Here is a 25,580-nt window from a genome sequence, read left to right as displayed (position 1 = left end):
AGTGTTGGCATTACACATGTGAGCCACCGCGCCCTGGTGAGCATGAAAGTCTTTTATCAGACTAAATTAGAAGAGACTATTATTAAGACTGTATTCATGTTTACTGCACTATAATTTTGACATTTTAAATCATTTAAAGATTTGATAAGTAAGTGTACAGAAATACATGCTATTCCTGGAAAAGTTTACTAACAGTCTCTCATGTCTATGTACAAAAAAATTCTAAATTAATGGGAATGGCTTTCACTCCCTTGCTAAATGTTGGAGTGTTTGGTGGTGGGAGTGATCATTTATACCATACCCTGCTGTCTGTGGAGAAATGCAAGAGCCTGAGGGGAACTAAAAGTGTTAATAAAACATGAATATTAAAAAGAAGCAAATGTTGATTTGATAATTATTGAAGTTGACTAACACACAGGGTTTGTTATACTATCCTCTGTACATATTTGTGTGGTTGGAAATTTCCTTAATAAAGTTTTTAAAATGTTGAATTCTTTTAGATTAAAAAAAATCTATTTAGATGAGCATATCAATTTCCTCCTTTGAACAGTTAATGAAGTGAATTAATGCATTTCTTGATGTTGAGTCACCCTTACCTTAGTAAGCAAACTCTTCTCAGGTCTAAAAGATAATTATTCTTTTATTATACCGCTGATATAAATGCTACCTATTTACAAGATTGTAAAAATATGCCATCAATGTATATGTTAATTCCACTAGTCTTTTCAGACATCGGTATAGGATCTAATTAGCCAAACCAGCTTCATACATCTTCTCCTTTGCCTTCATCATATCTGTGGGAGAACTCTATGTACATATCATTTCCATTTGTCCTTTCTAAATAACATGGAATCAAAGCCTTTTGACAGTGCTCTTCTCTCCTTTTTTAGTCTGTTTGGCAGAGAATGCTGGGCATCATTTTACTGTCCTTTGGGATGACCATGTAAGTCACACACATCATCCCCCAGGTACTGGCTGCCTTCACCTGATGGTCCTAGGGCTCAGAACTTAGAAGAATGTGAAATCATTGTTAGCAACCTCATATGCTAACATGTATGGGATTTCAAAAGCAGCCTGAGGGCTGGACATGGTGCCTCATGCCTGTAATCCCAGCGCTTTAGGAGGATGAGGCAGGTGGATCGCTTGAGCTCAGGAGTTTGAGACCAGCCTGGGCAAAATGGAGAAACCCCATCTCTACACAAAAATATAAACATTAGCTGGGTATGGTGGTGCGCACCTGTAGTCCCAGCTACTCGGTCGGGGGGCTAAGGTGAGAAGATCGTTTGAGCCTAGGAGGTTGAGGCTGCAGTGAGTGTGATTCCGCCACTGCCTCTAGCTTGGGTGACCGAGTGAGATCTTGTCTCAAAAAAAAAGTCTCAAAAAACAAAAAGAGCATCCTGAGGAAATGGGAATAATACGGGTTGATAGCTTATTAAACATTTCAGATCTAAGTCGAGAGACAATCCTCAAACAAGGCTTTTCCAAATTCCTAGGAACTCGACATTTAAGAGGACTTTCAAAAATCAACTAAAAGCCAAGGCAAACTCTTAATTTTCATCACAATCTTTTAGTATTTTGGAATTGAAACCAGTAACTAGTTTTTTAAAAAGTTTTAACCTAACTGTCTCAGAGAGGTTCTTTCTCTCTTTCTTTCGTTTCTTTCTTTCTTTCTCTTTCTTTTTTCTGCCTGCCTTCCTTCCTTCCTTCCTTCCTTCCTTCCTTCCTTCCTTCCTTCCTTCCTTCCTTCCTTTCTTTCTTTCTTTCTTTCTTTCTTTCTTTCTTTCTTTCTTTTCTTTCTTTCTTTCTTTCTTTCCTCTCTCTCTCTTTCTTTCTTTCTTCTTTCTTTCTCTCTTTCTTTCTTTCTGATGGAGTCTTGCTCTGTCACCCAGGCTGGAGTGCAGTGGTGTGATCTCGGCTCACTGTAACCTTCGCCTCTTGGGTTCAAGTGATTCTCCTGCCTCAGCCTCCCAGAGCAGCTGGGATTACAGGCGCCCACCACCACATCTGGCTAATTTTTGTATTTTTAGTAGAGACGGGGTTTCACCATGTTGGCCAGGCTGGTGTTGAATCCCTGACATCAAGTGATCCGCCTGTCTCAGCCTCCCATAGTGCTGGGATTAGAGGTGTGAGCCACCATGTCCAACCCAGAGAAGTTCTTTCTTATTTTCTGGTAAACACACTTGGTAGCCAGATTCCATTAATAGTTATTTATTTTCACTATAGTTCCCAAATCCTGAAGATAACCATTATTGAATTACACATTGGGAATACAATGAAATACCAAGTATTGTGTTTAAAAAAAATCTCTTATCTCTTAAGGCCTAAGACTCAAGTTCCTGTTCCAGAAAGATATAGAATCATAGATGAGCTCCTGATGAAGGAGAACCCAGAATCCAAAAATACATAAATTCAAAGCCTTCTTCAAAGACCCTAAGAAGCAGGATCCTACCATCAGGGGACAGTTTAGGGCCTTGAAAGAGTTAGACAATAATATAAGAAAATTTGAGAGGACACATTCTCCTGGAGGAGACTCAAATCCCAAATCCATTTTCTTTTTTGTTTTTTGAGACAGGATCTCACTCTGTTGCCCAGGCTGCAGTACAGTGGTGTGAACACGGCTCACTGCAGCTTCAACCTCCTGAGTTCAAGCAATCCTCCTGTCCAAGTCTCCCAAGTAGCAGGAACCACAGGTGTGTGCCACCATACCCAGCTAATTAAAAAATTTTTTTCATAGAGGTGGGATCTCACTATGTCTCAAACTCCTGGGCTCAAGTGATGCTCCTGCCTCAGCCTCCCGAAGTGCTGAGATAACAAGTGTGAGCCACTGAGCCTGGCCTACTTTTGCTTTAATAAACCTTGGCTCTTGGAGTATTTTTTCTTTGGGCGGTATGGCTGGGTAGATCATGGCTCCCACAGGGCCTCTGTTAGTAACTTTGTCAGAACACAGTGCTACTAGATTACTCCTTAGTACTATCTGTTTCCTGCTTTAGACACTGACCTTGAATATCTTACTTCGTTTTAACTTCTTCTTTTTTTTTTTTGAGACTGAGTTTCGCTCTTGTTGCCCAGGCTGGAGTGCAGTGGCGCGATCTCGGCTCACCGGAACCTCTACCTCCCGGGTTCAAGTGATTCTCCTGCCTCAGCCTCCTGAGTAGCTGGGATTACAGGCATGTGCCACCATGCCCAGCTAATTTTGTATTTTTACTCCCGACCTCAGGTGATCCGCCCCCCTTGGCCTTCCAAAATGCTGGGATTACAGGCATGAGCCACCACATCCAGCCACCTCGTTTTAACTTCTAACTTTGTTTTCCTGCACAGAATCTTGCCGTGCTGGGAACCCTGCCGCAGGCGTCACCATTACCCTACCCAAACTCTGGTTCAAATTTTTTTTACTCCTGGTTTCTGTGTCTTACTGATCCATTCCACCCATCACTTCTATCCAGAAAGCTATTGTGAATGTTACAGAGAAGCTAAAGACTACAGCCTGAAATGTCTGACTGCAAATTCAGGATGGGATTGGGACTCTGGGCAAGCTGGGGCAATGATCTCACTTTGATCACTGATTCTGTTCCAAGCAAAAGCAATGACAGATAAGAAAAGTCTAAAAACATGTAGTTGAGTTCAAAACCAAGGTAAATATACCTGCAACCAGAAACGCCATGGCAATGTAAATCAATGGGCAGAATGGAAGCAGTGGGCCTGCTTGGCTGTAGGTCCAAGTAATAGGCAGAGGCAACATCAGTCCAGAAGCTAAAAGGGACTAAAATTGCTCCAGGTTAAATGTGGGGTTGGAGTTGCAGTCAGTGCTTTAAAAGTTGAGAAGAATCTCCTCTTCCTTATGAAGGAAACTTATAAAAAACACCAACTGTAGCTGACCTCTGCTGAGGCTAGATGTGGAATATGGGAGCATATGGACATCTCTGTGGTCCGGAATCAGCTGGAACTGCTGGTTCTGAAATCTGCCATATTCACAATATCACTTGGGCAGAAATTCTGAATTGTCATCATAACATCTGGCTCTTAGTAGGTTGCCTAGATGATCGATGAAGGAAATCTTAATGTTTCTAGATGGAGATAAGTAAAAACTAAGGAGGACAGAAAAAAGATCAACAACAAAAAAGAATGAAACAATTGCTTTAAAATGAACTTGCAGCTGGGCATGGTGGCTCATGCCTATTATCCCAGTGCTTTGCGAGGCAGAGGTAGGAGGACTGCTTGAGGCCAGGAGTTTAAGACCAGCCTGAGCAACATAGTAAGCCCCATCTCTACAAAAAAATTTAAAAAACTAGGCCAGGCACGGTGGCTCATGCCTATAATCCTAGCACTTTGGGAGGCCAAGGTGGGTAGATCACTTGAGGTCAGGAGTTTGAGACCAGCCTGGCCAACATGGTGAAACCCCGTCTGCACTAAAAATACAAAAATTAGCCAGGCGTGGTGGTGCACCTGTAATCCCAGCTATCTGGGAGGCGAGGCAGGAGAATCTCTTGAACCCGGGAGGCAGAGGTTGCTGTGAGCCAACATGCACCACTGCACTTCAGCCTGGGGGACAGAGCAAGACTCTGTCTCAAAAAAAATAAAAAATAAAAAAATTAGCTGGGTCTGATGGCACACGTCTGTAGTCCTAGCTACTCAGAAGGCAGAGGTTGGAGGAATGCTTGAGCCCAGGCGGTCGAGGCTGCAGTGAACTATAATCATTCCACTGCACTCTGGCCTGGGCAACAAAGCAAGACACTCTCAAAAAAAAAAAAAAGTACTTGCAAACTAAAATTCCAAAACATATGAAGAAAGACAATCATTAAAATCACCCACTGAAATATGAATTTAATGTTAAAGAAGAAAATGAAAAATAAAGTTGAGATGCTCAAATAATAATGAAGAAATCATTTACATTTAAAATGTCAAAAAATAGGAAACTAAAACAAATAGAAATAAAATAAAAACAGGTAGTCAAGAAAAAGAATCAAGTAGGAAGTTTCAAGGATATTAGAAAATAGTACTGAAGGACTAATTTAGAATGTTCAGAAGGACTAAGAGATAAAAAGACGAGGTGCATCATCTGCAGGTTGGTTCCAGAATGGCTACGTGAGGGACGCAGACTCTCTCTCCAGCAAAATATAATCATATAACTAGTGAATTATTAAAAAACAATCATTTAAAGTCTATGGAAAATTTTTTTTTTTTTTTTTTTTTTTGAGACAGAGTCTCACTCTGTCGCCCAGGCTGGAGTGCAGTGGTGTGATTTTGACTCACTGCAACCTCTGCCTCCCTGGCTCAAGTGATCCTCCTGCCTCAGTTCCCCAAGTAGCTGGGACTACAGGCACACACCACCATGCCAGGCTAATTTATATATTTTTTGTAAAGACGGGGTCTCAGTATGTTGCCCAGGCTGGTCTCAAACTCTTGAGTTCAAGCAACCTCCCTTCCTTGGCCTCCCAAAGTGCTAGGATAACAAATGTGAGCCACCAGGCCAGGCCTAATATTTTTTAAAGAAGAAACTCTATACATATATTTCTACTTGTATTTCTTTTCTTAGCTTCTTTAAAAGACATAGGATTGGCCGGGTTCAGTGGCTCATGCCTGTAATCCCAGCACTTTGGGAGGATTATATAAAGCAGTAATTATAACAATATGTTATTGGATTTGTAATACATATACACCTTAATATGTATAGCAGTAGTAGCCACAAAACAGTAGGGAGAGAAAGGAGCTATATATAAGAGAAAAGTTTCTATATCTTACTAGAATTAAGGTAGTATACATCTAAAGTTGATTCTGATACATTAAGGTATTATAAGCATTATAGAGGCCATTAAGAAATTACCTCAGGGCCAGGCACATTTTCTCATGCCTGAAATCCCAGCACGTTCTGAGGTCAAGGAAGGAGGATCACTTGAGACCAGGAGTTCAAGACCAGCCTGGACAACATAGTGAAACCCCATCTCTACAAAAAATTTTAAAAATTAGCTGGCATGAGGGTGCACACATGTAGTCCTAGCTACTTGAGAGGCTGAGGCAGGAGGACTGTTGAGCCCAGGAGTTTGAGCTATGATTGTACCCCTGCCCTCCAGCCTGTGTGACAAAGTGACACCCTGTCTTAAAGAAAGATTAAAAATTAAAATTAAAAAATATACACATACAGTGAAAAAATTACTAAAGAAGTAAAATGGTACACTAGAAAATATCAACATAAAACAAAGGAAGTTAATAAAGGAGGAAAAGAGAACAGAGTAGTCATGAAATATATAGAAAGCAAAAAGAAAAACGCAAAGGTGAATCTAAATGGATCAATGACAATGTGAAAAGTGTGCGGATTAAACAATCCAATCAAAAGATAGAGGTTGCCAGAATGATTACAAACATAATCCAACTATATGCTGTGTATGAGAGACATACTTTAGATTCAAAAATGCAAATAGAAAGTAAAAGGATGGAAAAATATATATCTGGCAACAGCAACCATAAGAGAGCTGGAGTGGCTCTAATAATAGCAAATAAAATACTGTTAAACACAAAATGTTACTAGAGATTAATAGGGACATTTTATAATGATAAAAGAGCTAATGTCTCAGGAAGATACAACAATTATAAATATATATACACCCAATAACAGAACCACAAAAATACATAAAGCAAAAACTAACAGAATTGAAGGGAAAAACTGACAATTCAACAATAACAGTAATAAAGTTCAATACCTTGCTTTCAATAATGGACAGAACAACTAGATAGAAGATCAACAAGCATATGAACAGAGGACATCAGGACACTATAAACTAACTACACCTAACAGACATCTATAGAGCACTCCACCTGCATCAGTGGAATACATATTCTTCTCAAATACACATGAAAATTCTCCAGAATAGACCACATAATAGGCCATAAAACAGCCTCAACAGATTTAAAATCATTATTATAATACACAGTACGTTTTCCAAACACAATGGAATAGAAAATAGAAATAGAAAAATACAATAGAGAAAATTCATGAAACCAAAAGTTAGTTATTTGAAAAGATCAACAAAATTGACAAAACTTAGCTAGTTGATGAAGAAAAATGAAGACTCAAATTACCAAAATCAGGAATGAAAGATGGGAAATTACTACTGATCTTACAGAAATAAAAAGAACGATAATGGAATACTATGAACAACTGTATGCCAAATAATTAGAAAACTTAGATGAAATGGAAAAAGTCCTGGAAAGTCATAAACTAACAAAATTAACTAAAGAAGAAAAAATCTGAATGGAACTTTAACAAGTAAAGAGATTGGTTAGTTATTTTTAAAAATCCCACAAAGGAAAGCCCAGATCTGTTCAGGCTGGTGTATTTAAAAAAAGAAAAGAAAAGCTCAGCTCAGATCAAGTTGGTATCACTGGTGAATTCTACCAAACATTTAGTAAAGAAGGACTACCAGTTCTTCAAAAACTGTTCCAAAAAATGGAAGGGGAGTGAATACTTCCCAACTTATTCTCTGAGACCAGTATTACTCTGATACCAAAACCAAATAAAGACACCATAATCATCTTTTATGAATACAGTTGCAAAAATCTTAAAATACTAGCAAACAGAATCTAGCAACATGTTAAAAAAGGATTATATGCCATGACTAAGTAGAATTTAATGTAAGAATGCAAGGTTAGTTTAACATAAAAAATAAATGTAATAGCCATATCAATGAAATAATGGACAAAAATCATAATAGACTGAGAAAAATTATTTTGTCAGGCACAGTGGCTCACACCTGTTATCCCAGCACTTTGGGAGGCCAAGGTGAGTGGATCACCTGAGGTCAGGAGTTCAAGACCAGCCTGGCCAACATGGTGAAACCCTATCTCTACTAAAAAATACAAAAATTAGCCAGGCGTGATGGCATGTGCCTGTAATCCCAGCTACTCAGGAGGCTGAGGCAGGAGAATCACTTGAGCCCAGGAACTGGAGGTTGCAGTGAGCTGAAATTGCACGACTGCACTCCAGCCTGGGCGACAGAGTGAGACTGCCCATCTCAAAAAAAAAAATTATTTGACAAAATCGAATGCATTTCATGAAAAATAATATTCAACAAAATAGGCATATAAGGAAGCTTCCTAAACCTGACCAAAGGCACCTATAACACACCTATATCTAAGATATATTAAACACTGAAAGACTGATGGCTTCCTCTCTAAGATCAGAAATAAGAAAAAAAAATCTACTTTTACCACTTCTATTCATACTACATTGGAAGCTCCAGCCTGGGCAATAAGGCAAGAAAAATAAATAAAAGGCATTCAAATTGAAAAGGAAGTAAAACTATCTCTATATCTCTATTTGCAAATGACATGGTCTTGCTTATTTAAAAATCCTAAGAATTCCACTAAAAACAAACAAAAAAATGATTAGAACTAATAAATGAGTTCAGCAAAGTTGCAGGATACAATATTAACAAACAAAAATCAATTGTATTTCTGTACACTAGCAGTGAACATTCTCAAAGTGATATAAGAAAATAATTCCAATAATAGCATCAAAAGAATAAAATAATTAGGAATAAATTTAATAAAAGAATTATAAGATTTATACACTGGAAACCACAAAACGATTGTTGAAAGTAAAGAATATCTAAATTAGTCTGGGCATGATGGCTCACATCTATAATCCCAGCACTTTGGGAGGCCAAGGTGGGTGGATCACTTGAGCCCAGGAGTTTAAGATCAGCCTAGGCAACAGGGTGAAACACCTTCTCTACTAAAAATACAAAAAATTAGCCAGGCATGGTGGTGTGCGCCTGTAGTCCCAGCTACTCAGGAAGCTGAAGTGGGAGGATCACATAGCCCAGAAGTTGAGGCTGCAGTGAGCCAAGATCATACCACTGTGCTCCAGCCTGGGCAAAAAAAAAAAAAAAAAAAAAAAAAAAAAATCTAAGTAAGTGGAAAGACATCCCATATTTATAAAATATAAGACAATGCTGTTAGGATGGCAACATTCCTCAAGTTAATGTACAGATTCAATGCAATCCCTATCAAAATCCCAGGTGCCTGTTTTGTTTTCTTTTTAGAGATAGGGTCTTGCTATGTTGCCCAGGCTGGACAACATAACACCTGGGCTCAGGTGATCCTCCTGCCTCAGTCTCCTGAGTAGCTCAGGAGAGCTACTTGGACAAAAAGGCCAAGCCAATTCAAAATGGGAAAGAACAGTCTTTTCAACAAATGGTGCCGACAGTAGTGAATATCCACATGCAAAAGAACAAAGTAAGACCCTTACCTTACACCATTCACACAGATTAACTCAAGTGGATCTAAATCTAAGAGTTAAAACTATAAAATGCTTAGAAGAAAACACAACAGTAAATCTTCATGACCTTCAGTTAAGCAATGATTTCTTACACATGACACCAAAAGCATAAGTAATAAAAGAGAAGATTGATAAGTGGGACTTAATAAAAATTAAAAATTTTTATGGCCGAGTGCAGTGGCTCATGCCTGTAATTCCAGCATTTTGGGAGGCCTAGGCGAGTGGATCACTTGAGGTCAGGAGTTCAAGACCAGTCAACATGGTAAAACCTCATATCTGCTAAAAATACAAAAATTAGCCAGGCTTGATGGCATGCGCCTGTAATCCCAGCTACTTGGGAGGCTGAGGCACGAGAATCATTTGAACCCAGGAGTGAAGGTTGCAGTGAGCCAAGATCGCACCACTGCATTCCAGCCTGGGCAACAGGGCAAGACTGTCTCAAAAAAAAAAAAAGAAAAAATGTTATGCTTCAAATGACACCAGACCAGCATGACCAACATGGTGAAACCCTGTCTCTACCAAAAAAATATACAAAAATAAGCCGGGCCCGGTGGCACGTGCCTGTAATCCCAGCTACTCAGGAGACTGAGGCAGGAGAATCTCTTGAACCTGGGAGGCGGAGGTTGCAGTGAGCCGAGATTGCGCCATTGCACTCCAGCCTGGGTGACAGAGCAAGACTCTGTCTCAATAATAAAAAAAAAAAAGTGAAAAGACAACCCACAGAATGGAAAAAATATTTGGAAGTCACGTATCAGGTAAGAGACTTGTATCCAGGATGTATAAAGAACTCTTGCAACTTAAGAAAAAGGAGAGAAAACCCAATTTAAAAATGGAGAAAGGATTTGACTAGATATTTCAAATGGCCAATATACACATGAAAAGATGATTAACATAATCAGTCATTAGGGAAATAAAGTCTCTACCACAATGAGATACTATTTTATTCCTACTAGGATGGGTAAAATAAAAGTAGACAATTAGTATTAGGATGTGAAGAAATTAGAATCCTCATATGCTACATGTGAGAATGTAAAATGGGTTGGCCACTTTGGAAAACAGTTTGACAGGTCCTCAAAATGTTAAACATGAAGTTTCCAAATGACCCAGCAATTCTACTCCTATATATGCCCAGAAAACTGAAAACACAGGTCCACACAAAAACTTGTAAACAAATGCCATTTGTTTATTGTTGTAAACATTATACATAATGGTCACAAAGTGGAAAAACACAAATATGTATAAACCGATGGATGAACAAAATATGATATGTCCATACCAGGCAATATTTACTTAGCTATGAAAAGGAATGAAGTACTGCATCCTGCTACAACATGGATGAGCCTTGAAAATATGTTAAGTGAAGGCTGGGCACGGTGGCTCATGCCTGTAATCCTAGCACTTTGGGAAGCTGAGGTAGGTGGATCATTTGAGGTCAGGAGTTCGAGACCAGCCTGACCAACATAGTGAAACCCATCTCTACTAAAAATACAAAAAATTAGCTGGGTGTGGTGGTGGGCACCTGTAGTCCCAGCTACTCAGAGGCTAAGGCAAGAGAATTACTTGAACCCGGGAGGCAGAGGTTGCAGCAAGCTGAGATTGCACCATTGTACTTCGGCCTGGGCAACAAGAGCAAAACTCTGTCTCAAAAAAAAAAAAGAAAGAAAATATGTTAGGTGAGCGAAGGCAGACACGAAAGGCTACATAATGTATGATTCCATTTATAAGAAATTTTCACACTAGGCAAATCCATAGAGACTGGAAGTTAATTAGTGGTTGCCAAGGGATGGGGTAAGGGGAATGAGGAGTGACTGCTAGTGGGTGTGGGATTTCTTTTCAGAATTATGAAAATATTCAGGAATTAGATAGTGGTGATTGTTGCACAACTTTGTGACTGTGCTAAAAACTACTGAACTGTATATTTTAAAATGGTGAGCCTTATGGTATATGATTTATATGACAATTTTATAAAACGGATTGCAGTACTCATACATGCTATGACATGACTAAGTCTTAAAAACATTCTGTTAATTGAAGGAATCAAGACCCAAAAGTCCACATGCTGTATAATACTTGTACATGAAATGCCCAGAACAGGTATGTCTAGAGAGACAGAAAGTAGAATAGTGGTTGCCTAGGGTTGGGAGCAGGGAGAGACAATGGAGAATGACTACTAATGGGTACAAGGTTTCTTTTGATGAAAATGTCCTAAAATTAGATTATGATGATGGCTGCACAACTCTGTAAGTATACTAAAAACTACAGATTGTGATTGACTGAGACAGAGTCAGTCTCTGTCGCCCAGACTGGAGTGCGGTGGTGTGATCATAGCTCACTGCAGTCTGCAACTCCTGGGCTCAAGTGATCCTCCTGCCTTGGCTTCCCGAAGTGCTGGGACAACAGGTATGAACCACTGTGCCTGGCCTGTGCTCTTTAAATGAGTAAATTTTATGGTATGTAAATTTTATCTCAATGCTGTTTAAAGGTAAAAGAGTAAGGGAGTGTAGAGTTACAAGTTTCAATGTACATTTAACAGGAGTTTAATATAAGGATAATGGAGATAATGATGGGAAAATAACAGTTAAAAAGAAAGTAGGAGGCCGGGCATGGTGGCTCATGCCTGTAATCCCTGCACTTTGGGAGGCCGAGGCAGGCGGATCACCTGAGGTCAGGAGTTCCAGACCAGCCTGGCCAACATGGTGAAACCCTGTCTCTACTGAAAATACAAAAAATTAGCCAGGTGTGGTGGCATGTGCCTGTAATCCCAGCTACTCAGGAGGCTGAGGCAGGAGAATCACTTGAACTTGGGAGGCAGAGGTTGCAATGAGCGGAGATCACATCACTGCACTCCAGCCTGGGCAACAAGAGTGAAATTCTATCTCAAAAAAAACAAAAAACAAAAAAACCAACCAAACAAAAAGAAAGTAGGTGTTCTGAGAATTTCCAGAACTGAAAAAAACACAAATCCTCAGTGCTATAGACTGAATGTTTATGTCTACCACAAAATTCATTAATTGAAGCCCCAAGGTGATGATATTTGGAAGTGGGGCCATAGGGAGTGATTAGGTCATGAGAATGGGGCCTTTATAAAAGGGATTCGTGTCCTTATGAAAGAGGCTTCACAGAGCTCTCTCCCTCTTTATCCACCCTGTGAGGGTGCGGTGAGAAGACAGTTCCTGGTTTCTGGCAACCAGGAAGCAGCCCTCACCAGACACCTATCTGCCAGTGCCTTGATCTTGGACTTCCCAGCCTCCAGAACTGTGAGAAACAAATTTGGTCGTTTGAGCCACCCGGCCTGTGGAATTCTGTTATAGCAACATAAATTGACTAGACACTCAGAAAGTCTCTCTCTTTACAAAGCAGGACAAATAAACAAAAATCCACTACTAGAAATACCATGGTAAACTTTAAAACATCAGGAATTGACAGATAACTTAAGAAGCTACCAGAGAAAAAAGTTTCCTACGAAAGAATGATAATTAGGCCAACAACCATACTTCTCTTCAACAACAACAGATCCCAGAAGAAAACAGATATCTTTCTCTGAGATAAGACTCAGAGAGCTTATCTCTCCAGACCGTTGCAAAAAAATTATTAAAGCATATTTTACCAAGAAAAGTAGATCCCAAGGGGAAGTATGGAATTCAAGAAACAATAGTAAATCTAGAATTTGATAAAATATGTCAGTAAATTTAATTAAGTACTGTCTGCAAAAATGGGTCTTAGGCTGGGCTCAGTGGCTCATGCCTGTAATCCTAGCACTTTGGGAGGCTGAGGCAGACGGATCACTTGAGGTCACGAGTTCAAGACCACCCTGGGCAACACAGTGAAACCTTCTCTCTACGAAAAATAAAAAATTAGCCAGACTTTGTGGTACATGCCTGTAGTCCCAGCTCCTTAGGAGGTTGAGGTGGGAGGATCCCTTGAGCCCAGGAGGTGGAGACTGCAGTGAGCTGTGGTCATACTACCGCAGTTAGCTTGGGCAACAGAGTGAGACCCTGTCTCAAAGAAAAAAAAATGGGTCTTGAGTACTTGTGTACTTAAGTACTTGTTTGAATGTAGGACTCTTTTGAAAGTGATTAGAAAAGTTAGATGAACATTATGTAGCCAAGGAGGGTTACTATAACAGGACACTAAATGGAATGTTTCCTGTCATATCAGGGTTTCCAAAGTCTCTGAGTCTCCAAAGGCAAGGACCGTGAGTGATGTGTGCCCACATATTCTAGAGAGAGCTTCTGACACTTCTATGTAAAACTTAGTAGGAGAATTAATGGAAGTCACATACTGCTAATCTTGAGAATATTTTAGAGATAAAGAGATTTCACAGAAGGAAATTTGTAGTAGAGACAGCCCAGTAGCATGTCTGCTCCTTTCTCTGCCACCATCTGTTGGAGACAGAAGACATCCTGGGGGATCATGCCAGAAGAGATGACTTGAACCATAGTCCTCAGATGAATATTTGCTGATCTCTAACAGACTCTTGCAAAGAAAATTATTAAAGCATATTTTACCAAGAAAAGTAGACCCCAAGGGGAAGTATGGAATACAAGAAACAATAGTGAATCTAGAATTCGATAAAATATGGTAAAATATGTCAGTAAATATGTCAGGTGGGGTGGTTCTTGCCTATAACCACACCTACTTGAGAGGCTTGATTGAGGCCAGGAGTTTGAGACCAGCCTGGGCAACATAGGGAGACTCCAATTCTAAACACATTTTTAAAAAAGAAAGAAACTCAGGCACCAGCCCAGTCCTTGTCCTCAGATGATGCAGAAGACTCTTGGGGAGAACCTGGCAAAGCATGAGAGGTACAGAGACTGCAGCTTCCCTCCAGACTGCCTGAGACTGAATGGGAGGGGCTGGTTGGAACAGCCAGGTCTAGGAAAAAGGGAAGCAACCCAGCTGCATGGATGGGTGAGTTTTTCCATGGGAGACATGGAAGGTGGCCAAGCTTGAATCTTCTTGAAAGATCCTGTGCAAAACTGTTGGACTGGGGAGGAGAACCCCAGAGCTGTATGACTGGGACCAAAGCCAAAGAGGTCAGGCAGGAGTGGGGAGATCCTCGTAGAAGAAAGACTGGTCTGAACTCCCATTGACCAATACCACCTCTGTCTTTAGCAGTGCTGCATCCAAGGCAGCAGAGCTAGGAAAGGAGAGAAAGCAGAGAGGAACTGGAAGGGCTATCCTCCTCTCCCCTGCCACTGTTGGTCTGCCCAACCTCTGGAGAGGCCAAAGCTGGGTGAGGGGAAACTGAAATGGAGGGCACTAAAGTTTGATTTCAAGGAGACTGAACTTTTTTTTTTTTTTTGAGACAGAGTCACGCTCCGTTGCCCAGGCTGGAAGTGCAGTGGCGCGATCTCGGCTCACTGCAACCTCCGTCTCCCAGGTTCAAGTGATTCTCCTGCCTCAGCCTCCCGAGTAGCTGGGATTACAGGCGTGCATCACCACACCCAGCTAATTTTTGTAGTTTTAGTAGAGACAGAGTTTCACCATGTTGGCCAGGCTGGCCTCAAACTCCTGACCTCAGGTGATCCACCGCCTTGGCCTCCCAGAAGTGCTGGGATTACAGGCACGAGCCACCGCACCTGGCCGGGACTAAACAGTAAAAAAAATTTTTTTTTCTTTTTTTTTCTTTTTATGGAATGCTTCATGAATTTGCATGTCATCCTTGCGCAGGGGCCATGCTAATTTCTCTGTATTGTTCCAATTTTAGTATATGTGCTGCTGAAGCGAGCACTGAACTTTTTTAACACCTGAAAATGAGACTGTTCTAATACTGACATTGACCTGAAAAGCTATAAAATCTGCATGATAGAGTTGAGGGGAGAGGAGGGGAAAACCGATACTGTTTGAACGTGGTGATAGGACAAGAAATTCACTGCCTGTTTACACTCAGTTCAGTCCGGCTTGTTAAATTAGTGAACTACATAAAGAAACTAAGATTATCTAGTGCACAAGAATGGATAAGAGGTGACAGCAAATATCACAAATTACAGTCTGGGGGCAGGGACATGAAGGGAGATCTGTAAGGGATAAGATCAAAAATAGGAAGAGAAAGAAGGAGAAAATAGGGGAATCCACAGTGGACCCAAAGTACCAAGGCTAAGAACCTAAAATTGGATCGGCATCAAAGAACTAAGAAGGGCCTGTAATACCAGCTCCTTGGGAGGCCAAGGTGGGAGGATCACTTGAGGCCAGGAGTTCAAGACCAGCCCAGGCAATATTGCAAGACCCCAATCTCTACAAATATTTAAAAATTAGCGAGCTATGGTGATGCATGTCTATAGTACTAGTTACTCAGTAGGCTGAGGCAGGAGGATCACTTGAGCCCAGGAGTTTGAGGCTGCAGTGAGCCATGACGGTGCCACTGCACTCCAGCCTGGGTGACAGAGCGGGACCCTGTTTCAAAAAAAAAAAAAAGAGATTGGAAAAAAGAGAAAAGAAAAGAAGGAAGAGGAAAAAAAGAGAAAGAAAAAGGAAAATATAGCCAAGGCCAGAAGTCATGGTGCCAGAGCCCAGTAAGTGATCGAAGTAGCCACGTCCACACACCTTTTATTAAAAACCTCAATTTCTATGTAAGAATAAACTTTAACATCTGGATTAGTTTCCTAGAGCTGCTGTAACAAATTACCACAAACCGGATGGCTTAAAACAACAGAAATTTATTCTTGCACAGTTCTAGAGGCTAAAAGTCCAAAACCAAACCGTCAGCAGGGCCAGGCACCCGCCTCTGAAGGCTCCAGGGGAGGATTCTTCCTTGCCTCTTCTGGCAGCCTTGGTGGCAACAGAAACCCAATCTCTGTCTTCTTTGCCACTTGCCCTTCTTCCCTCTATGACTGCCTGGGTCTTTGAAGCTCTCCCTCCTTATAAGGTCACCAGTCGTTGGATTTCAGGCCCAACTTCATCCAGTTTGGCCTCATCTTCACTTGGTTAGCCAGATGTGGTGGTGCATGCAAATACCCTGTTTCCAAATAAGGTGATATTCACAGGTATCATGGTTAGAACTTCAACATATATTCTGGGGGGACACAATTCAACCCATAACAATGTCTAATGTGGAGTGAGGAATAGGATCTCCTGTGAAGCCACTTTAATGCTTCTCTCCAGAACTGTCAAGTGCATTAGATGACTGGACACTTTAATCTGCAGCTGAGTTGACTAACCAGTGTGATAATTTATTAATATTATTTTTAGGCTGGGCATGGTGGCTCATGTCTGTAATCCCAGCACTTTGGGATCCAGAGGCGGATGGATCACCTGAGGTCAGGAGTTTGATACTAGCCTGACCAACATGGAGAAACCCCATCTCTACCAAAAATACAAAAATTAGCCAGGCGTGGTGGCAGGTGCCTGTAATCCCAGCTACTTGGGAGGCTGAGGCAGGAGAATTGCTTGAACCCAGGAGTTGAAGTTTGCAGTGAGCTGAGTTTGCATCACTGCACTCCAGCCTGGGCAACAGAGCAAGACTCCGCCTCAGAAAAAAAAATCAATTGCAGTGCACTGAAACACATAAAATATGTGTAAAACTATGAATTCATAATGATATTAAAAAAACTCACTGACTACTTTTAGACAGTGATAGGGAACAATTTTGAAAACTGATAAATAAGGGGAAGGAATCAAGTTTTTATCCTACTTTTCGTATAAAAATCATACTTCAGGGTAACCTAATAGTTGATAAGGATAAGTTTTTCTTTTAAAACATTTTACTCACTAATAAGTTAAAAAATAATGGATGAAGAAATCACATATACAAACATACACATGCACACTACATATATATATATACACAAATAAAATCACCTATGAAAAAATGTTCAGTTTTATCAAAAGTAAATTTAGAAAAATATGGGTATTCTCAATGAAGTCAGAATAGACAGATGAACAGTAGCTGGAAGCCAGTGGGATGAATTCATTTGAGAGAATGTAACTAATGAAAGATTTCATAGATAATAAAGATGCAAAATCAAAGTTAAATGTGATTCGAGAATAAATACTAAAATTTATGTGGCAGGAAGTCATGCAAAACAAAGAGATGCGAATTAAAACCAGGTATCTTTTTTTAAAATATTTTTACCTACAAAATTGGCAAAAAAAAAAAAAAAAAATCAAGATTAACTGTATCCATGGTGAGGACTGGGGGAAATTGGCTTAAATCTCAACTCCATTGTTGATTAGCTGTATGAGCTTAGAGAAGTTATTCCATCTCTGAGTCTTGGTTCCTTCATCAATAGAACTGGGATACTGAGTATCCTGGAGGTGAAGATTAAATGAGGCGATACTGGTGAAGCACTTCAAATATGCTTGCAAGACATAGCACTCAAGAAATGTTTGCTATGTGGTTATTCCTATGCGTAGGAATTTGCAGTCTTGTGATTTATGTTCCTAATATGAATAGGATCTCCCTTCATGAATTTTCCTTTTTTTGGCCATCCTTGTCCAGTTTAAATATTCTTATTTTTCTGCCTTTTAAAACAAAGCTGGAAATGTTCCATCTTTTTATTTTTATGTATTTTTTGAGACAGAGTCTCACTCCATCACCCAAGCTGGAGTGCAGTGGCCCGATCTCGGCTAATTGCGACTTCCACCTCCCGGGTTCAAGCGATTCTCCTGCCTCAGTCTCCCGAGTAGCTGGGATTACAGGCACACACCACCATGCCCAGCTAATTTTTTTGTATTTTTAGTAGCAATGGGGTTTCATCATGTTATGTTGGCCAGGCTGGTCTCGAACCACCTCAGGCTCCCAAAGTGCTGGGATTACAGGCAATGAGCCACCGTGCCTGGCTAGGGCCTGATGCCTTTCTTAGGGACAAATCTCATAACACCTTTTCGATTTTTTCTATGTAGTTTAGGATCTTCTACTACCATATGACTCAATATTTTAAATTTATATTTTTTCAGAAAAGTTTCTATCTTACCTAAGATTTTCAAATACATTGGCATTAAACTTGTACATGTTATTTGGTTTTTGTGTAAAAAAGTCTTGATCCGGTTATGCACCATAACTCATTTCTGATGGTTTGGGCTTTTCTATCCTCTTATCTGAATCAGATTTGCCAAAGGTTAGTCTGTAGTTCTGTTTCCAAAGAATTGGCTTTAGGTTTTATGGATCAATTTTGCTTTCTGTTAACTGTAAATTTCATTAATTTCTACTTTTATTTTCATTATTCTTCATCTACTTTTTAAAAAATGACTTAGTTTTCTCCTGGCCTCTCACACTAAAGTTTTAGTTCATTTACTTTCAGTCACTCACTGCTGGTTTTTAATAAGTGGGTTTAAAAGTATAAATTTTTATCCAGTTACTGCTTTGATCATATCCACTGAGTTCTGCTAGATAGCACTATTTTTATTTACAAATAGCTCAGATCTAATAGTTCACCTCCAAATACCTCAGATCTAATTGCAGCTCAGATTTTTTATCCACAGCCTTTTTCAAGTTTATTTTTAATTTCTTGACAAGCCTGACTAGTTTGTATGTTTCTTTACATTTTGATCAGAAAATGTGGCCTGTATGATTTTAACATGTTTAGGTATACTATTACTTTGTAGATTGATATGATAGTTTTTCCTTTTCCAAAATATCATACAAATTAAATCATATGGTATGCATTGTTTGGAGTCTGGGCTTCTTTCACTTAGCGTAATGCTTTTGAGATTCACCTGGTCGTGTGTATCAGTAGTTCATTCTTGTTTATTGCTGAGTAGTACTCAATTATATGGTTATAACTGTCTATCCAGGCACCTACTGATGGACATTTGTGTTATTTCCTGTTTTGGGTGCTTATGAATGAAGCTTCTATAAACATTTGTGCAGAGATTTTTGTGTGGGTGTATGTTTTCATTTTTCTTGGGTAAATACTCACTGGGTCACATAGTAAGTGCATGTTTATTTGCTTTCTAAGAACATGCCAACTTGTCTTTCAAAGGAGCTGTATCTTTTTTCTGTTCCCACCAGCAATGAATGAGAGTTTCAATTGTTCCACATCCTTGTCAGTAGTTGACATTGTCAGATTTTTTTTTCCTGGCGATTTTAATAGGCGTAAGTGGCAGCTCATGGTGGGTTTAATTTGCATTTCCCTCTTGACTGATAATGTTGAGCATCTTTTCATATATTATCTGCTATGTGTACCTCTTCTTTGGTGGAGGGTCTTGGTAATTTTTTTTGGCCCATAGCCTGAAGCAAGAGCCCCTCAAATACCAGCTTTGTGCTCTTGCTGGTACCAGGGCATCTGTACTTTTGCTGGCTACATGGCTTTCTTCATGTTCCTAATAGTGCTTTGATTGATTCTGTTTTATGTAAAGGTGTTTAATACATATGTGATGAATGATTAGAGAACTAATAATGTATCCCTCTGTGTTTCACCTCATGACTCAGTGCATCTTTACCCTTTCTGTTTGATAACGTAACAGAGAATTTAATAAAATGTATGAACCCAGCCCAGGAAGGCATTTGTCCTTGCTCTCTTCAACTGTCTACTGGTCACCTTCATTTCCCCAGTCTCAGACACTCTAGATACAAAGGACTCTAGAAGGAAAGAGAGAATACACACCCAGCAGACATTTTCCTTCCTCGTTAGAGTTTCCATCACCTCTGTCCTTCCACATCAGTCAAAAGTTGTCAAAGACAAGTATATCACACACATTTAATCCATTCTCAGAAATGGTTCATCATTATTCACATAACAATTCCTTCCCGCTGTATTGCTACTTTCTATAATGTTACTTCTCCACCAGAAGCAAGAAACCTCCAATATCAAGTATGAGGACTATGATATCATTCTGCCATAGGAACATTAATATATCTCCAAATTTTTAATATACGCATGCATTTAAATATCTACCTGTACACTATTATAATAACAGCCTTTTAAAAAAATAGCATAATGGGCTGGGTGTGGTGGCCCACAGCTGTAATCCCAGCACTTTGGGAGACAAAGGCCATGGGTGGATCACTTCAGCCTAGGAGTTTGAGACCAGCCTGGGCAATATAGGGAGACCCTGTCTCAACAACAACAACAACAAATTAGCCAGATATGGTGGTGCAGGCCTGTAGTCCCAGCTATTTGGGAGGCCGAGGCTGGAGGATTGCTGGAGCCTGGAAGGCAGAGGCTACAGTGAATCGAGATAACACCACTGCACTCCAGCCTGGGTGACAGAGCAAGACCCTGTCTCAAAAAAAAAAAAAAGTATATATATATATATATATATATATATATATACACCATGATGGATAATAGAGTACTCAGAATCAAATGGACCCAGTACCACCACTACCTGTATGACCACAGGCAGGTCACCCCAACTTCTCTGTGTCAAATCAGGAAAAAGTATCTGGCTCATGGGGTTGCTGGGAGGAATAAATATGATAATTCATGTAAAATCCTCACATAGTGCCTGGAATTATTAAATGCTCAACAACTGTTACCAAGTATATTTTTAAAAAGAATAACATGCCATAAATCCATCATGCCAATATTTTAAATTTTATTTTGCATTTCCTTCCCTTTGTTCACAAAAATTATTCACATGATTACAAGGGTATATATATGATTTTGAATGCTGCTTTATAACTTTCTGTGTTGATATTATAGTTTATTTATTTGTTTATTTATTTATTTATTTATCTTGAGACAGGGTCTCACTCTGTCACCCAGGCTGGAGTGTGGTGGTGCAATTATAGCTCACTGCTACCTCCGCCTCCTGGGCCTCAGGTGATCCTCCCACCTCAGCCTCCTGAGTAGCTGGGACCACAATTGCGAGCCACTGCACCCAGCTGATTTTTTTTTTTTTTGAGATGGAGTTTCACTCTTGTTGCCCAGGCCGGAGTGCAGTGGCGTGATCTCGGCTCACTGCAACCTCTGCCTCCCAGGTTCAAGAGATTCTCCTGCCTCAGCCTCCCGAGTAGCTGGGATTACAGGCACCTGCCACCACGCCTGGCTAATTTTTGTATTATTAATAGAGGCAGGGTTTCACCATGTGGCCCAGGCTGGTCTCAAACTCCTGGGCTCAAGTAATCAACTGAACTTGGGCTCCCAAAGTGCTAGGATTATAGGCATGAATCGCCGCTCCCAGCAGCAGTCTTCATAAGTTTTAGTAGCTCGGCAAGTCCAGTGTTTTACTTTTCTGTATCTCCTTTATCTATTGCTTTATTCCAACTATTGCTTCTAACTTTCATGACTTCCTTTCCATAGCTGCCTTGTCTGCATGTGCCTGCCTTTATTGTTTGCTTTCAATGTTCTATAAAGAACATTTCTAAGAGTTAATCACCCATTATCCCATCTCCCAACGTTTTCCATCTTTTTGTTCCATATGCATATGCCGTTTTCAATAGTTTCAGTGTCAATGATCTTCAGATTGAGCGCTCTTTGTCAAGCATCATGAATGGGTCAGGCAGCTTTGACCTTTCATCACCCGCCTCATAACTTCATTGAACCCGAGACTCTACCCTGCAGAATGCACTTCTAGATGGATTTTTTTCTGGGCTGGCATTGTGAGTATTTCAGGGTCAGGGTGACAATACCTCCTACCTCTGATGGCTGCACAATGACACAAAGGCAGGAATCCCAAACCTCACCCTTAGACACGGTACCCGGTAATGACCTTTAAACTTAATCTGTATCCTGGTTAAATCTTTTGGCCCCTCATTTCCTACCCCTCTAAAATGCAAAGTGTAAGCTTGCCATTCATTTTCTGGGATCCTAAGAAGCCGTGAGATGCAGGAGCCTGTTAGCCTGGCCTCTGGCCTCCCAGGAGAATTGTTACCTGCCCCGCCACTCCTCATCCCCAAGGGCGTCTCTCTTACTCTTTAAATATTTTGGAAAGGTTCTTTAAATCTTTTTTTTTTTTTTTTTCTTTCTGAGATGGAGTCTTGCCCTGTCACCCAGGGCTAGAGTGCAATGGGGCAATCTCGGCTCACTGCAACCTCAGCCTCCCGGGTTCAAGCAATTCTCCTGCCTCAGCCTCCTGAGTAGCTGGGAATACAGGCTCGCGCCACCGTGCCAAGCTAATGTTTATATTTTCAGTAGAGATGGATTTCACCATGTTGGCCAGGCTGGTCTTGAACTCCTGATCTCGTGATCTGCCCACCTCGGCCTCTCAAAGTGCTGGGATTACAGGCGTGAGCCACCACGCCCAGCCAAGATTCTTTAAATCTTAATAGATACAGGAAGGCTAACAAGACATAGAAAACATCAAATGCTTCAGAAAAAAATGTGGTTCACAAGCAGGAGGAATCTGCATGCTTCGTCATCTGAGATAAGGAAGAATGGGACCAGTGTAAAGGCAGCTCCGATACCAAGCCACCCTGCCACTTAGCTCCATTGCTCCTCCCAGATTTTTGTTACAATATGCTACAGAGTTAATTGATGGGACATTTCTTTCTGCTTTCACATTGAAGAAATGACTAATGACATTAAAATGGGGTGGAACGTGAAGCCAGAGAGCTACGTCTGGGGATTTTACAGCTTTGGTAATCCCCAATATACCAACTATAGCAGATGGACACAAACAAGGGAGTCTCCCTCCTAACTCTCAGCTGTAAGCTTTCCCCTTGCATTGCACTGGGATGCTATGATTTTACCTTAGTCCCTCAGTTGTGCCCTATACATATCTCTCCCAGTACTTTTTTGAGCCTGTTCAAATGATTGGGTCTTTGTTGCTGTTCCACATTAAGAACAAAGCTCCTTTCCTCATGAGCCTCATTCATTTCAATTTCACTGTTTTCTGAGCTCCCACTGACTGGGGTTCCCAGGTGCATGAAAAGCACTGCGATATTCCAGGAATATCCTCCTGTACTGCAGCCTCAAGAGACACTCTCATTTCCTTGTTCTCTGCAGTAATGTTTCTGAGTATTTAACACAATGTGTTTCAATTTACTCCTAATTTTACCCTCCTCTAGGTCGTCGTGCCTTCTAGGTTTCCCCTGACTGGGAAATCTTTCTCTAATACTATTTTGCCTTGGATGGAGGATGATTTTCCGCAGATACCACATTTGCCAGCACACTTAGGGGGCCACTCGATAGCAAAGTAGCAGAGGGTTGAGTGAGTTGTTTTTTTTACTTTTTTTGAGATGGAGTCTTGCTCTGTCACCCAGGCTGGAGTGCAGTGGTGCCGTCTCAGCTCACTGCAACCTCCACCTCCCGGGTTCAAGTGATTCTCCTGCTTTAGCCTCCCGAATAGCTAGGACTATAGGCACGTGCCACCATGCTCGGCTAATTTTTTGTATTTTTAGTAGGGACAAGGTGGTGATCCGCCCGCCTCGGCCTCCCAAAGTGCTGGGATTACAGGCATGAACCACTGCGCCTGGCCTGAGTTGAGTTTTTTGTAGGGTCCTCTGGTCTTAAATACTTGGTCTTAAAGTTGGATGTTCACTTGTGGGTGGAGGAGGGGGACCCTGTGACCCAGGCCCCTCTCAGCCCCATGCATGCCTCTGACTTCAGACAGAACTGGAAGTCGAATGAATGGGAGGAGGAAAAGGATGGAAAAGCCATTTGGCTGGGGACAGGAGGCATAAAGTGTGTTGGAGAGAGGGACAAATCTCATGTGAATGGCTCTAGGCTTCCAGAACCTGAAGGAAACAGTTTCTGAAGATGTTTGGCTTCGAAGAGGATGAGTTCACAGGAAGTCTTTTTTTGGCTGCTCGCTAGACTCTCATTCAAGAATTTACACAATGAGGTTAGAAAAACAGACCTGCTGAATCCATGCTAAACTCTCCCTGGGTTTAGCTGCCTACCTGAAAATAGCAACAGGGGAATGTGGCTTTCTCTGAGTCACGTACTGCAAGAGTAACACCGGGTCACCAGATGCTGCTGAAGTCACAAACAGGCCCTGTTACTATTAGCAGCCGAGACGTAAGCTGAATGCTGGTCAACAGTGATGTTCTGTTTAGTAGGATGCTGAGATGAGGCGATTCTAAGTTTGAGAGGACGCTGGCCCATTATCCTGCAGTATAGTCATCACCAGACAAAAGTCCATCTCACTGTGGCTCATGAAATATTAATGAAGAGCTAGAATTACTTGCACTGACTTCAGCACAAACAGACCAAAAAATCAAATCAAAGCTCTATCTTCCACTATGTTTGATACAGAAAGCCAACAGTTTAGTAGCTGGTGGATTTTTGTGGAAATTCTAAACTTTGCTTCCGGGCAAATCTATGGGTTTTCAAAAATTTCTGTCTTTTGGTTTTATTGTCTGACTATTTGGGTTTTATTGTCTGACTATTTTAAGAAAAAGCTGGTCCATTGTTTTCTAGTAGGGGAAGTCAACTGGAAGCTTAATAGTAACAAAAGACTTTTGAATTATAATTACTTCCAGATGGATGCTTACAGATGTCCTCATCTTTTAAAAAACCACTTAAGCATCTTACCATCTGTTTTTCAGTGACTTATCATGGAAATCTTTACACTTTTGTTTATATAGCCGTTGCCAAATGTGTAAGCCCCAGGAGGTTTTAAGCCAGTGAAGGCTTTAAGACTATAATAAGAGTGTCTTTCTCTTCTCTTCTGCCATTACTAAATGAACATCCTATATAACTCAACTTTTACAACGGCCTTTTGGGAAGTATTAGAAAGAAAGTATGATCTGAAGGAAATAAATAAATTATGTATGTTTTTATTTGTTCTTTCCTAATGTCAGCCAACAACGAAGGAGCATTTTGTAAGTACTGATTGAAATCTTTATTAAGAGCTTTGCTTATCCCAGGAAATAGTGGCATTCTCAAGAAAATTGCAGCTGGGGTGCATTCCCAGTGATAACTTGGCCCAGGGCACCTCTGAAAGTATTAAACACTTGGGAAAATCTTTGTCTGTGGGGCTGCTTTAGGGACTTTTCAAATGGCTGAGGAATGTATGAGGCCATCATTAACGGTCTGCATGAGAATGGCCAGCTATTTACTGTTTCCCAGCAAGCAGCAGGCTCCCTAATGAGAATTTCTGCCTAGTTATTGCAAATTATAGAAAAAAAAAGGCAAATTACTTACATCATAGAAAAATTAATGTCGAAAATCAAAGTTGTGGCCAGGCGTGGTGGCTCACGCCTGTAATCCTAGCACTTTGGGAGGCCAAGGCAGAAGGATCACTTGAGGTCAGGAGTTCGAGACCAGCCTGGCCAACGTGGCGAAATCCCATCTCTACTAAAAATTAGCCGAGTGTGGTGGCAGGCACCTGTAATCCCAGCTACTTGGGAGGGTGAGGCAGGAGAATGACTTGAACCTGGGATGCGGAGGTTGCAGTGAGCAGAGATCACACCATTACACTCCAGCCTGGGTGACAGAGTGAGACTTGGTAAAAAAAAAAAAAAAAAAAAGCAAAG

At 40.7% G+C, this 25,580-nt stretch overlaps 1 protein-coding gene, 1 long non-coding RNA gene and 1 other non-coding gene across 5 annotated transcripts in view; all 3 read right to left on the bottom strand.

Moving 5' to 3' along the window:
- RGS20 (regulator of G protein signaling 20) overlaps positions 1 to 25,580 on the bottom strand; it is a 112,298-nt gene that overhangs the window by 35,104 nt on the left and 51,614 nt on the right. The gene's annotated exons all lie outside the window — the stretch shown is intronic.
- LOC129043244 (U6 spliceosomal RNA) lies at positions 14,903 to 15,008 on the bottom strand. The gene has a single exon (XR_008504350.1). It is a non-coding gene; the product is annotated as a U6 spliceosomal RNA (small nuclear RNA).
- Positions 15,914 to 25,536, bottom strand: LOC134740009 (uncharacterized). Its single transcript, XR_010127202.1, has 2 exons — positions 25,249 to 25,536; positions 15,914 to 16,232 (listed from the first exon to the last, which is right to left on the bottom strand). It is a non-coding gene; the product is annotated as an uncharacterized LOC134740009 (long non-coding RNA).

The sequence above is a fragment of the Pongo pygmaeus genome, chromosome 7 (assembly GCF_028885625.2).
Source record: "Pongo pygmaeus isolate AG05252 chromosome 7, NHGRI_mPonPyg2-v2.0_pri, whole genome shotgun sequence".
NCBI classification, from domain to species: domain Eukaryota; kingdom Metazoa; phylum Chordata; class Mammalia; order Primates; family Hominidae; genus Pongo; species Pongo pygmaeus.
Note: the sequence above shows the minus strand (reverse complement) of the source record. Positions and strands in the feature narration are given on the sequence as shown.